General features: G+C 39.9%; 1 protein-coding gene and 1 pseudogene across 1 annotated transcript in view; both read left to right on the forward strand.

Moving 5' to 3' along the window:
- NAA15 (N(alpha)-acetyltransferase 15, NatA auxiliary subunit) overlaps positions 1–12978 on the forward strand; it is a 102848-nt gene that overhangs the window by 22109 nt on the left and 67761 nt on the right. The window lies entirely within an intron of this gene.
- LOC111725446 lies at positions 4662–5218 on the forward strand (annotated as a pseudogene).

A 12978-nucleotide genomic window follows, 5' to 3' on the forward strand; every position in this document is an offset into this window, starting at 1 on the left:
TTTTTTTTTTTGAAACAGAGTCTCAAGCTGTTGCCGTGGGTAGAGTGCTATGGCATCACAGTTCACATCAAAGTCAAACTCTTGGGTTTAAGTGATTCTCTTGCCTCAGCCTCCCAAGTAGCTGAAACTACAGGCTCCTGCCACGACTGGCTATTTTTTGTTGCAGTTGTTGTCGTTTAGCAGGCCTGGGCCAAATTGGAACATGCCAGCCTCAGTATATGTTGCTGGTGCTGTAACCACTGTGCTACAGGCACTGAGCCAGTGTTCTAGTATCTTTGAAACTAAGTTAAATTTTTTTGGGGGGGACAGAGTCTCACTTTGTCACCTTCTATAAAGTGTTGTGATGTCATAGGTCACAGCAACCTCAAATTCTTGGGCTCTCTATTTTATTTCCTTGCTTATTTTTTATTTCTTTGCTTTTGTTGTTGTTGTTGTTGAGACAGAGTCCCACTCTATGCCCCTGAGCAGAGTGCAGTGGCATTGTAGCTCACTGCAACCTCAGACTTGGGCTGTGGGCATCCCGCTGCCCTAGCCTCCGGAAGCCACTGGGATTTACAGGTGCTATGGCGCCCGGCTGGACTTTTCCATTTTTTTCATGAGTCAGAGTCTCACTCTGGCTCAGATGAGTCTCAAACTCCTGAGTTCAAGCAATTCTACCTCCTCAGCCTCCCAGAGTTTTGGGATTATAGGCGTGAGCCACTGAGCCCTACAAATTCTTGGGCTCTTGCTTTAGCCTTCCAAGTAGCTTGGACTACAAGTGCCCGCAACAACTCCCAGGTATTTTTATTTATTTATTTTTTTTGAGACAGAGCCTTAAGCTGTCATCCTGGGTAGAGTGCTATGACATCACTGCTCACAGCAACCTCCAACTCCTAGGCTTAAGCAGTTCTCTTGCCTCAGCCTCCCAAGTAGCTGGGACTACAGGCGTCCGCCACAATGCCCAGTTATTATTTTGGTTATAGTTATCATTGTTGTTTTGTGGGCCCCGGCTGGATTCGAACCTGCCAACTCAGGTGTATATGCTGGCGCCTTAGCCACTTGAGCCACAGGCACCAAGCCAATTCCTGGGTATTTTTAGAGATAGGGTCTCCTTCTTGCTCAGGCTGGTCTTGAACCTATGAGCTCCGGTGATCTGCCTGCTGTGGCCTTCCAGAGTGATAAGATTACAGGCATGAGCCACCTTGCCCGACCTTGAAACTAAGTTGAATTTTGACCTAACATATACCCATGTTATTTATAGGCAGGAGGGCAGATAGGATACTCTGGCATTTATTTCCTGTTCACCAAGAACTGTTTAAACATAATAGTTTTGTATAAGGGAATTTAGGTTTTTCATTTAATGCAGTGATTGTATTGTGGAGAACTAAGTGTGTCAGTCCACCGTGCCATTTTACAAAACCTGTTTTAAATGAATCTACGGGAAGCATATACTCATATTATATGTGTTTTTTGCATTTCTCTTCTCTGAATAAAAATATAGTAAGTTCCCTATAAACTTAGTTTAAGCCAGCTTGTTTGCTTGAGGAGATAGCATTAAGAATCTTGTTATAAGGCTGGTGAAGCGGATCACACCTGTAATCCCAGCACTCTGGGAGGCCAAGGCCAGCAGATTGCCTGAGCTCCACAGTTCGAGACCAGCTTGAGCAAGAGCAAGACCCTGTCTCTAAAAAATAGCTGTGCCTTGTAGCTGGTGCCTGTAATCCCAGCTATTTGGGAGGTTGAGGCAAGAGCAGCACTTGAGCCCAAGAATTGGAGGTTCCTGTGAGCTATGATGTCAGGGAACTCTACTAGGGGCAAGAAGGTGAGACTCTGTCTTAAAAAAGACAAAAAGAAAAGATTTTTGTCATGGTACCTTTCTCCCATATTGTTCTGTAGAATAAACTCTAGTGGTAGTTTTACATGGGATTTTTTTTTAAAAACAAGCAAATAAGCTTTTTAAAAAAATTGTCTTAACTATTTTAAGTGTACAGTTCAGTGATATTAAATGTATTCATATTGTTGTACAACCATCAGCACCATCCATTTCCAGAACTCTTTTTGTTTTGCAAAATGGAAACTATACTCATTAAACAGTAACTCATTTTCCTCTGTCCCCAGCCTTTGGCAACAACCATTATACTTTCTGTCTCTATGATTTTGACTACTTTAAGTATTTCATGTAAGTGTAAGTACCATGTTTTTCTTTTTGTGACTAGCTTATTTCACTCAATATAATGCTTTTAAGGTTCATCCAAATTGTAGCATACTGCAGAATTCTTTGTAAGACTGAATAATATTGGAGGGGGTGCCTGTGGTTTAGTGGGGTAGGGTGCTGGCCCCATATACCGAGGGTGGTGGTTTAAAACCCAGTCCCGGCCAAACTGCCTGCAACAAAAAATAGTTGGGTGTTGTGGTGGGCGTCTGTAGTCCCAGCTACTTGGGAAGCTGAGGCAAAAGAATTGCCTAAGCCCAGGAGATGGAGATGTTGTGAGCTGTGTGATGCCATGGCACTCTACCAAGCGTGATAAAGTGAGACAGAGTCTCACAAAAAAAAAAAAAAAAAAGACTGAATAATATTCCATTGTATATACCATGTTTATAAGTTTATTTATTAATGGATTCCTTTAGTTGCTTCCATGTTTTAGCTATTGTGAATAATGTTGACAGAAACCTCTCTGAGACCTTGCTTTGCATTCTTTGGGGTATATACTCAGGGGATTAGAATTGCTGGAGCATATAGTAATTCTATTTTTAATTGTTTGAGCAACTGGTCCACTGTTTTCCATAGTGGCTGTATTGTTTTACATTCCCGTCAACAGTGCACAGGATTCCAATTCCTTTCCATCCTGACCAACATTTATTATTGTCTGAATTTTTTGTTTATTTAATGGTAACCATTCTAATGAGGTGGTGTATCATAGTTTTGATTTGTATTTTCCTAATGTTGAATGATGTTACATTTTAATGTGCTTATTGGCTACTAGTATATCTTTTGAGATGTCTATTCAAGTTCTTTGCCCATTTTTATGAGTTAGGGTTTTTTGGTTGAGTTCTTTATATATTCTAGATATTAATCCCTTTTCAGATACATGACTTGTGATTATTTTCTCCCATTCTGCAATTTGGACTTTTACTCTGTTGATAGTGGCACAATGTCAACATGAAATTTTATGCAAAAACTTTATTATTATTTTTTTTGAGGCAGAGCCTCAAGCTGTCACCCTGGGTGGAGTGCTGTGGCATCACAGCTCACAGCAACCTCCAACTCCTGGGCTCAAGTGATTCTCCTGTCTCTGCCTCCCAAGTATCTGGGACCACAGGCGCCTGCCACAATGCCCAGCTATTTTTTGGTTGCAGTTGTCATTGTTGTTTGGCGGGCCAGGCTGGATTCAAACCTGACAGCTCAGGTGTATATGGCTAGCACCTTAGCCACTTAAGCCACAGGCACCGAGCCCAAAAACCTTATTTTTATTTCTTTATTTTTGAGACAGTTTCACTTTGTTTCCCTTTGTGGAGTGCTGTGGTGTCATAGCTAACAGCAACGTCAAACTCTTGTGCTTAAATGATTCTCTTGCTTCAGCCTCCGAAGTAGCTGGGATTACATAGGCACCCGCCACCACGCCTGGCTATTTTTTAGAGATGAGGTCTTGCTCTTGTTCAGGCCAGTCTCGGACCTGTGAGCTCAGGCAATCCACCCACCTTGACTTCCCAGAGTGTTGGGATTATAGGCATGAGCCACTCTGCCAGGCCGTTTAGAAGCTTTTTAATTATTTTTTTATGGAGAATATCACAGTTTTAGGTCTTCCATTTAGGCAATGGGTCTATTTTCAGTTAATTTTTATATATGGTGTTAGGTGAGGGTCCAACTTCATTCTTTTGCATTCGGATATATACAGTTTTCCCAGCACCATGTGTTGAAAAGACTGTCCTTTCTGACAGTGAATGGTTTTGGTACTGTTTCTGAAAATCATTTGATACTAGCTAAGGTTTATTTCTGGACTCTCTTTCATTGATCTATAATATGCCTGTTTTTATGCCAGAAAGAACCACACTGTTTTATTACTGTAGCTTTTGTAGTAAGTTCTGTAGGAAGTATAAATCCAGCCTTGCTGGTTCCCGAGACCCCTCACACACCCCCCACTAGTTTTGGCTATTTGTGGTCTATTGAAATTCTATATGAATTCTAGGATGGGTTTTTCTATTTCTGTTAAAAAGGCATTGATAATTCCATAGAGATTTCATTAAATGTGTTGATTGCTTAGGTAGTATTAAGATTTTAATAATATTAAGTCTTCTAATCTGTAAACTTAAGATGTCTTTCCATTTGCTGTTATTTATGTCTTTAAGGCAGCGCCTGTGACTCAGTGGGTAGGACACCGGCCCCATATACCGAGGGGGGTGGATTCAAACCCGGCCCTGGCCAAACTGTAACAAAAAGTACCATATAGCCGGGTGGGTACTTACAGTCCCAGCTACTTGGGAGGTTGAAGCAAGAGAATCGCCTAAGCCCAGGAGTGGGAGGTTGCTGTGAGCTATGTGACGCCATGGCATGCTACCCAGGGCCATAGCTTTAGACTCTCAAAAAAAAAAGTTTTTATAGTTTTCATTTCAGAAACACTTCACCTCGGTTACGTTAATTCCTAAGTATTTTATTGTTTTTGATGCTGTTATAAGTGGAATTTTCTCAGTTTCCTTTTTTACTGTTCATTTTTAGTGTATGGAAATGGCAGCAGGAGGAAGAAAGGGGAATCATGTGGCAGCTATGGTTTGTAGTGTTCGAGGGAGGAAAAAGTTGACAAGCTTGGTAACAGCTTTTGTCTGTTTCACACGTCCTGGCACGCACTCAGTGCTATGGAGGGAGCAAAGATTGTTCACAGTAAAAACAGGTAACCAGCAATGAAGACATGCCTGTCGCTATGGAAAATCCTTATAAGAAGCCTCTTAAGAAATGTATTTTGTGTGGAAAATGTGTAGATTATAAGAATCTACAGCTTTCGTCCCAGTTTGTTTCTTCCATTTACTGGATGCATTTATGGAAGGCACATAACAAGTCTTTGTGGGAAGAAACAGAAATCATAAACGCAATTAAAAGAGCTCAAATAATGGGGTTTATGCCAGTTACATGTAAGGATCCTGCGTATCTCAAAGACCCTAATGTTTGCAACATCAAGTATTGAGAATAAGTCATATGTTACCACTAATAAACTTATTTTACAGTAGAAAAAGAAAAGAAATGGCAGCTGGTTTTTGTGTATTGACTTTTTTCCCCCCCAGTGCTAAGATAGGATTTTTACTAGAAAGGAATACAGAAGGAGTATAAAGCACCAGAGCTTCTGGCGAAGGGGAAGAAGTTGGAAGTCTCTCTCTGGAGTTCTTTGTGTATTGACTTTTAATATCTTGCTACTTTGCTGAGTTCCTTTATATGTTCTAATACTTATTTGTGGGATCTTTTAGGGTTTTCTAGATGTAAGATCATGTCATCTGTAAATAGTATCATATCACTTCTCCCTTTTCAATTTGGAGGCTTTTTATTATTTATTTTGTATTTTTCTTTTTTTTTTGGGACAGAGTCCCACTATCCCACCCCTTGGTAGATAGTGTTGTAGCTCACAGCTCACAGCAACCTCAAACTCTTGGGCCCAAGCGATTCTCTTGCCTCAGCCTCCCAAGCAGCTGAGGTCACAGGCGCCTGCCACAATGCCCGGCCATTTTTTGTTGCAGTTGTCATCGTTGCTTAGCTGGCCCGGGTTTGAACCCACCAGCCTTGGTGTATGTAGCTGGTGCCGTAACCACTGTGCCACGGACGCTGAGCCAATTTATTTTTTTGAGGCAGAGTCTTAACTGTATCACTCTTGGTAGAGTGCTGTGGCATCACAGCTCACAGCAACCTCATACTCTTGGGCTTAAGCAGTTCTCTTGCGTCAGCCTCCCAGGTAGCTGGGACTATAGATGCCTGACACAATGTCTGGCTATTTTTTTGTTGCAGTTGTCATTGTTGTTTAGCTGGCCCAGGCTGGGTTTGAACCCACCGGCCTCTGTGTATATGGCTGGTGCTGAGCCTTTATTTCTTTTTGTTGCTTAACTGCTCTGGCTTGGACTTCCAGTACTATATTAAGAAGTGGCAAGAAAACGGACCTCTATGTCTGTTCTAGAAAGGCTTTCAGACTTTCACTATTTACTATAGTTTTCACTGTCAGATTTTCATATATGGCTTTTGTTACATTGAGGTATTAGGTCATAAATATGAATATCTGATTTCATATCAGAAGTTTAGATTATATCTCAAACAAGCAGTAAAATTAATCCAAGTATGAGCTTGTGTATGCCATCAGCAAAGAATCGTGGAGAGTGAGGGGCTGTGAAATAGTGAAAGGCATTTTCCACAACTTGTTGAGAATTGAACTTTTTTCCTTGCAAGAAGTAGTCCAAAGGCTGGAAGAAGTGATACTGGCCGGTGTCAGGTCTGGTGATGACAGTGGATGACAAAGAATTTCCAAGTCCAGGTTCTGTAGTTTGAGCACTGTTGCTTGTGCTACATGTGGTTAAACTGTTTAGTGTTGTCTTGTGAGAGGATTGGACTCTCCTATTAACTCCACAAGCATCCTCAGTATGTACAGCTGGTTGCAGTAGACATCCACTGTAATGGACTGATCAAGTTTCATGAAGCTGTAGTGGGTATTACCAGTGCTGGACCACCAAACAGACACCATTAGCTGTTTTGGATGAATATTTGGTTTTGGACTGTTTAAGTACTTCATCTTTATTCAACCATTGTGCCAAACACTTGTAATTTGTCAAAAAGAATCCATTTTTCATCATACATTATAATACAATGTAGAAATTGCTCACCTTTATGTTGTAACAGCAAAGAAAACAAAGCTTTCTTTGAGACAATGTTTCTTTTGATGCTGGGGTTTTTTATTTTTTATTTTTTGAGACAAAGTTTCACTTTGTTGCCCTTGGTAGAATGCTGTGGTGTCATAGCTTGTAGCAACCTTAAACTCTTGGGCTCAAGCAATCCCTTTGCCTCAGCCTCCTGAGTAGCTGGGACTACAGGCACCCTGCATAATGCCTGGTTAGTTTTAGAGAAGAGAGTCTTGCTCTAGCTTAGGCTGGTCTCCAGCTCCTGAGCTCAGGCAGTACACCACACCTCACTCTCCCAGAGTGGCTAGGATTACAGGTGTGAGCCAGTGTACCCAGCCTTCTGATGCTCTTTAATTCACATGGAATCCATCTTTCTAGCTTCTTTACCTTGTCAGTTTGCTTCAAATGTTCTAGTACTTTTGGAATAGTAGCATCAAACCTTGCTGCTAATAATTCATGCATAGGTTAAGATTGATTTGCTTTCACTACAGCTTTTAGTTCATCATCACCTTGGTCTCAAGTGACCCATGTGGCTCATTTCAAGATTAAAATCACCAGAGTGAAACTTCTCAAACCATTTTTAGTCACATCCTTCCCAAACAGTTTGTTGCTATCTTGAGCTGTTCGTGCTACATTGGTTCCATGATGGAACTCATATTAAAAAATAACACGAATTTTTGACTTATCCATGGTTTCACAAAAATTATTTAAAAAAATTTTTTTGAAAGATAATTACAAGTCATGGAGCCGTGTCTGTGGCTCAAAGGAGTAGGGCGTTGGCCCCATATGCCGGAGGTGGAGGATTCAAACCTAGCCCTAGCCAAAAACTTCAAAAAAAAAAAAGAAAGATAATTACAAGTCAAAATGTGTGTTTGAAAGAATGAGGATGTACCTTCACAATCAAGAAAAAAGATATGTCAAAGTAAAATGTCAGTTATTAACTGTCAAACTTAATGCTTAAGGAAATTGAACATTTCTTTTTCTTTTTTCTTTTGGCCCTTTTTTTGGCTGGGGCTGGGTTTGAACCTGCCACCTCTGGCTTATGGGATTGGCGCCCTACCCTTTTGAGCCACAGGCACCATCTGAACGTTTCTTTCTTAATAACTTTATACTGTAGTTTACTTTTATTCCTAGTTTGTTGATTGTGTTTATTGCAAAAGAGTGTTGAGTTTTGTCAAGCATTTTTTTTGTTTTGTTTTGTTTTAGGCTGGGGCTGGGTTTGAACCCACCACCTCTCCAGCATATGGGGCTGGCGCCCTACTCCTTTGAGCCACAGGTGCCACCCTGTCAAGCATTTTTGTATATTAGCTGAGATGATTATGTGGGGATTTCCACCCCCTTCATTCTGTTAATGTAGTGTACTGTATTTGGTCATTTTCTGCATGTTGAACTATCTTTGCATTCTAGGACCAGATTCTACTTGGTCATGGTGCATAATTCTTTTAATATATTGCTGAGTTTAGTTTGCTAGTATTTTGTTGAAGATTTTTCATCAGCATTTTCTATTATATTTTCAGACTTTTTATAAAATTTCATTTTGATGAAGTAAAACCAGTATTAAAGCTGAATTATATATGATTCCATTTTGATTAAATAAAACTGGTATTAAAGCTGAATATTATATGTATATATATATATCTGTACTTCTTTATATAAATATGGGAGAAAGAGAAACTGTTGAGTGAAATATGATGTAGGCTGGTCCAGTGGCTCACTCCTCTAATCCTAGCACTGTGGGAGGCCAAGGCGGGTGGATTGCCTGAGCTCACAGATTCAAGACCAGCCTAAGCAAGAGCGAGACCCCTTCTCTAAAAATAGCCAGGCATTGTGGCAGGTGCCTGTAGCCAAGTAATCTGGAGGCTGAGGCAAGAGGATCACTTAAGCCCAAGAGTTTAAGATTGCTGCGAGCTGTGACAAAGTGAGACTGTCTCAAAAAAAAAAAAAAGATGCATTTTCTTACTTTTCTTATTAACTTTTATTTGCTACTAGAGTTTACCACCAGGCAAGAGCAGAAGCAGTTTTAAGAGAAATTTATGCCATTTTCCACAAATTGAATATTTCTGGGTACTTTTTTCTTTGTAAGAAGATTACTATCATTTGTAATAAATAATCTCTTGCAGAAGTAGCGTGTTTGAGGGAAAAAAAGGGTATTAAGATCCATTTACTTAAATGTACTCTGATTCTTGATGATGGCAATGGATTATTGGTAGTTAGTTGAAGAAATACACCTTTCTAAATTGTTTTTACAGGTCACATTGACAGAAGATAATTGAGATAATGGCATTGATATAATTTCATTATGGAAGACTTCTTTTTTTAAATTAAGAACATAATTATTAGGGTTTGAAACTAATTACTATTCTTAAAGTGTGATAAAATAAAAAGTGTAGTGTTATAGTAGTATAAACATCTCTTTCAAAGAAAGAGGGGGGTTGGTTCTTAATTTTCGCATGATAAAATGAGTAGTTTGTGGGTAGTTAATTTTGTATATGTGTTCTTTTTTCTTTATTTTGGCATTTTTATTGTCTCCCTGGTTGGAGTGGAGTGGTGTCATTATAGCTCACTGCAACCCCAAACTCCTAGGCTCAAGGGATCAATCCTCCTCCCCTCCGCCTCCGAGTAGCTGGGACTGGCCACCATGTTGGGTTAATTTTTCTTGAGAAGACATTTTGCTTGGTGTCAGGCCTGTCTCAAATTCCTGAGTTCGAGCCATCTTCCAGCCTTAGCCTCCCAAAGTATTAGGATTATAGGTGTAAGCCAACCAACCAGTCTTTTTATTTGATTAGTAAACTGAATAAGGAGGAAAATAAAGCTAGGTAATAGTGGAATTTGTTTATTAGGAGATCTGTTAAAAGTACAACTCTTGGCTTGAATAACCATTATGTTTATATTTAATGAAGTTTATGTATGTAGTGGAAAGAACTTTTACCCAGGAGTTCAAAGGGCCTTGAAAGTAGTCTTAATGGGATGTAATCTCAAGCAAGTATTTATTTTCTACATTATGTCTATACAATAAGTATTGAGCCTTTGTGCTTAGTTTATGGGATTATTATGATGAAAGGCTACTGAGAAATCTCTTCAAAAATTATGGTACTGTAAACAAATGTAAGGTGTTTCCAGTCAGATCACAAAAAGAGAACCGGAATCCTGATTATTTTTAAGTTCAGCTATGCAAAACAAAGTCACATTGTGTATAATCAAGAATATTAATGTCTATGTTTTTATATGGTAATATAAATTGTATACAGATTCACACTTACAATGTAGAATAGTAGGCTTTTTTGTAAGTTTTGGATTGAAACTTTACTTGTTAAGATCACAGTGCTTAATAGCATTTGTCTCTGCTTTGGGATTATGGATTAATTTTCTTTTTTTCTATGTTTTAAAAAGCTTTCTACAATGACTATTACTACTTAGTAATTTTGTGTCATTTTTTACAAAAACACATTTAAAAAAATGTTGTAGGCACTGTGGTAGGGAGGTAGTTAATAATGGTTAAGTGTAATGGCTCTAGATCCAGATTATCTGGGTTTATATTTATTTTTCCATCACTTAATAGCTAGGTGATGTTGGTCAAATTATATAACCTCCTGTACCTCAGTTATTTGATATAAAATGAGGATAATAATGCAGCACCCATAGCTCAGTGGGGTAGGGCGTCAGCCACGTACAAGGAGGCTGGCGGGTTCAAACCCAGCCTAGGCCAGCTAAAAAATAACAATGACAACTGCAACAAAAAAATAGCTAGATGTTGTGCTTGCTGGGTGCCTGTAGTCCCAGCTACTTGGGAGGCTGAGGCAAGAGAATGCTTGAGCCCAAGAGTTTGAGGTTGCTGTGAGCTGTGATTCCACGGTATTCTACCCAGGGCGACAGCTTCAGGGATTCCTTTTGATAGTCAGCAAAGTACTTGCTCGGCGCCTGTGGCCCAAGTGGCTAAGGCGCCAGCCACATACACCTAAGGTGGCGGGTTCGAATCCAGCCCGGACGCCAAACAACAATGATGGCTGCAACCAAAAAATAGCTGGGCGTTGTGATGGGCGCCTGTGGTCCCAGCTACTTGGGAGGCTGAGGCAGGAGACTCGCTTGAGCCCAGGAGTTGGAGGCTTCTGTGAGCTGTGATGCCATGGCACTCTACCCAGGGGGACAGCTTGAGGCTCTGTCTCAAAAAAAAAAAAAAAAAAAGATTATATAACTAGTTTTATTGTCTAGAGTCACTGAAACCAGAACTGTTTGATTCCAAAGGCCGCCCTGTTCATTGTTTCATTAATTCCTTGAAGTAAATTTTTCAGTTCATAATGTTTCTGTTACATAGAAATTACCTTTAAATGTAATGCTATGACTATGACACAGTAATGATGATACTAGCAGAGAAGACCTAGGCATTGGTGTTGGTAAATTTAAGCCTTTGGCACAAAAGCCATTAATACAACGTTGGGTGGGTAGTCTATTGCTGTGCTTTCCAGTTCACTGATTATTTTCTTAAATATTATAATCTATTTTAATCCTATTTGGTGAAATTGCAATTTTATTGTCATAAGATTTGATTGTTTTTTTAAATTTCATTGTTTTCTTCATTTGTTTATGGTTTGCTTTAAATTCTTGAGCACATTTATTATAGTTGCTCTGACTTGTTTATATCATAATTCCATTATTTCTTATCTTCCTTCTGATTGTGGGTCATATTTTCTTGCTTCTTAGCTCATCTAACAATTTTTTTTTTTTTTTGAGACAGAGCCTCAAGCTGTCACCCTGGGTAGAGCGCTGTAGCGATCACAGCTCACAGCAACCTCCAACTCCTGGGCTTTAAGCGATTCTCTTGCCTCAGCCTCCCAAGTAGTTGGGACTACCGGTGCTTGCCACAACACACAGCTATTTTTTTTTGGAGGTTGTAATTGTCATTGTTGTTTGCTAGGCCTGGGCGGGATTCAAACCCGCCAGCTCCGGTGTATGTGGCTGTATGTGCTGTATGTGGCTGTATGTGCCACATTAACTGTATGTGCCTAGCCACTGAGCTACAGGTGCCAAGACTTATCTAACAATTTTTATTGGATATAATACACTGTTGATTTTATATTATTTTACTGGATTTAACTATCTTTAAACAGTGTTGGACTTCATTGTGATAGACAGCGAAAGTATTGCATATCAATCTGGTCCTTTTTGAGGCTTCATTAAAGTGAGTCTAAGAAGAGTGACACTCTGGGACTAGTTACGCTAGTCTACTACTTAGGCATGATGCATGATGTTTTTGCAGTATTTACTGAATTCTGCAACAATTTAGTGACGCTTCATTCTGGCCCCTTGGAATTAACAGTACTGTGTTGGGCTATGAGGGTGGTTAAACTTACTGCTGCTTTGTTATTCATTCTTTGGCCCCCTGAAGTTTCACCTTACATATGCAAAACTTAGTACTCAACAACAGTTTTCAACAACAAATACATGGGAACCTATGCAGACTTCTGGATCTCTTTCTTAGGGAGTTTCCATCATTTTCAGTACTATTCCTTGCACAGTACCTCACCCTCATTGAACATCAATTTTTTTTTTTTTTTTTGAGACAGATTCTCACTTTGTAGTCCTGGGTAGATTGCTGTGGCATCATAGCTCACAGCAACCTCAGTCTTTTGGGCTCATGAGATCCTTTTGCCTTGGCCTCCTAAGTAGCTAGGACTACAGATGCCTGCTACAATGCCTGATTATTTTTAGAGAGGGAGTCTTGTTCTTACTCTGGCTGTTCTCAAACTCCTGAGCTCAGGCAATCCACCTGCCTCAGTCTCCCAAAGTGTTAGGATTAAGGACATGAGCCACTGCTCCCAGCCTGAACATCAGTCTTTGTCCCTTAACTCTGTGGACTAGTGAACTCTGATTGGCATCCTTCTTCTTGTGCTGTGAGCTAGAAAGTGCTCCCAGGTGTAAAGCATTGGCACTTCTGGAGCTCACCTTATTTCTTTTCCTCTCTCACTGTTCACAATCTCATACCACCTGCTGAACAGTTATTTCACATATTTTGTTCAGTTTTGTTTGTGGGGGAAGGGTATGTTCAGCCCCATGCCAAAAGTGGTAGTCACCTAACTGCAGTTTTATAGAAATAAATTTTCAGGCTCAGCGCCTGTGGCTCAAGTAGCTAAGGCACCA

The sequence above is a fragment of the Otolemur garnettii genome, unplaced genomic scaffold (genome assembly GCF_000181295.1).
Source record: "Otolemur garnettii isolate 467f Iridium unplaced genomic scaffold, OtoGar3 scaffold00041, whole genome shotgun sequence".
Classification (NCBI taxonomy): domain Eukaryota; kingdom Metazoa; phylum Chordata; class Mammalia; order Primates; family Galagidae; genus Otolemur; species Otolemur garnettii.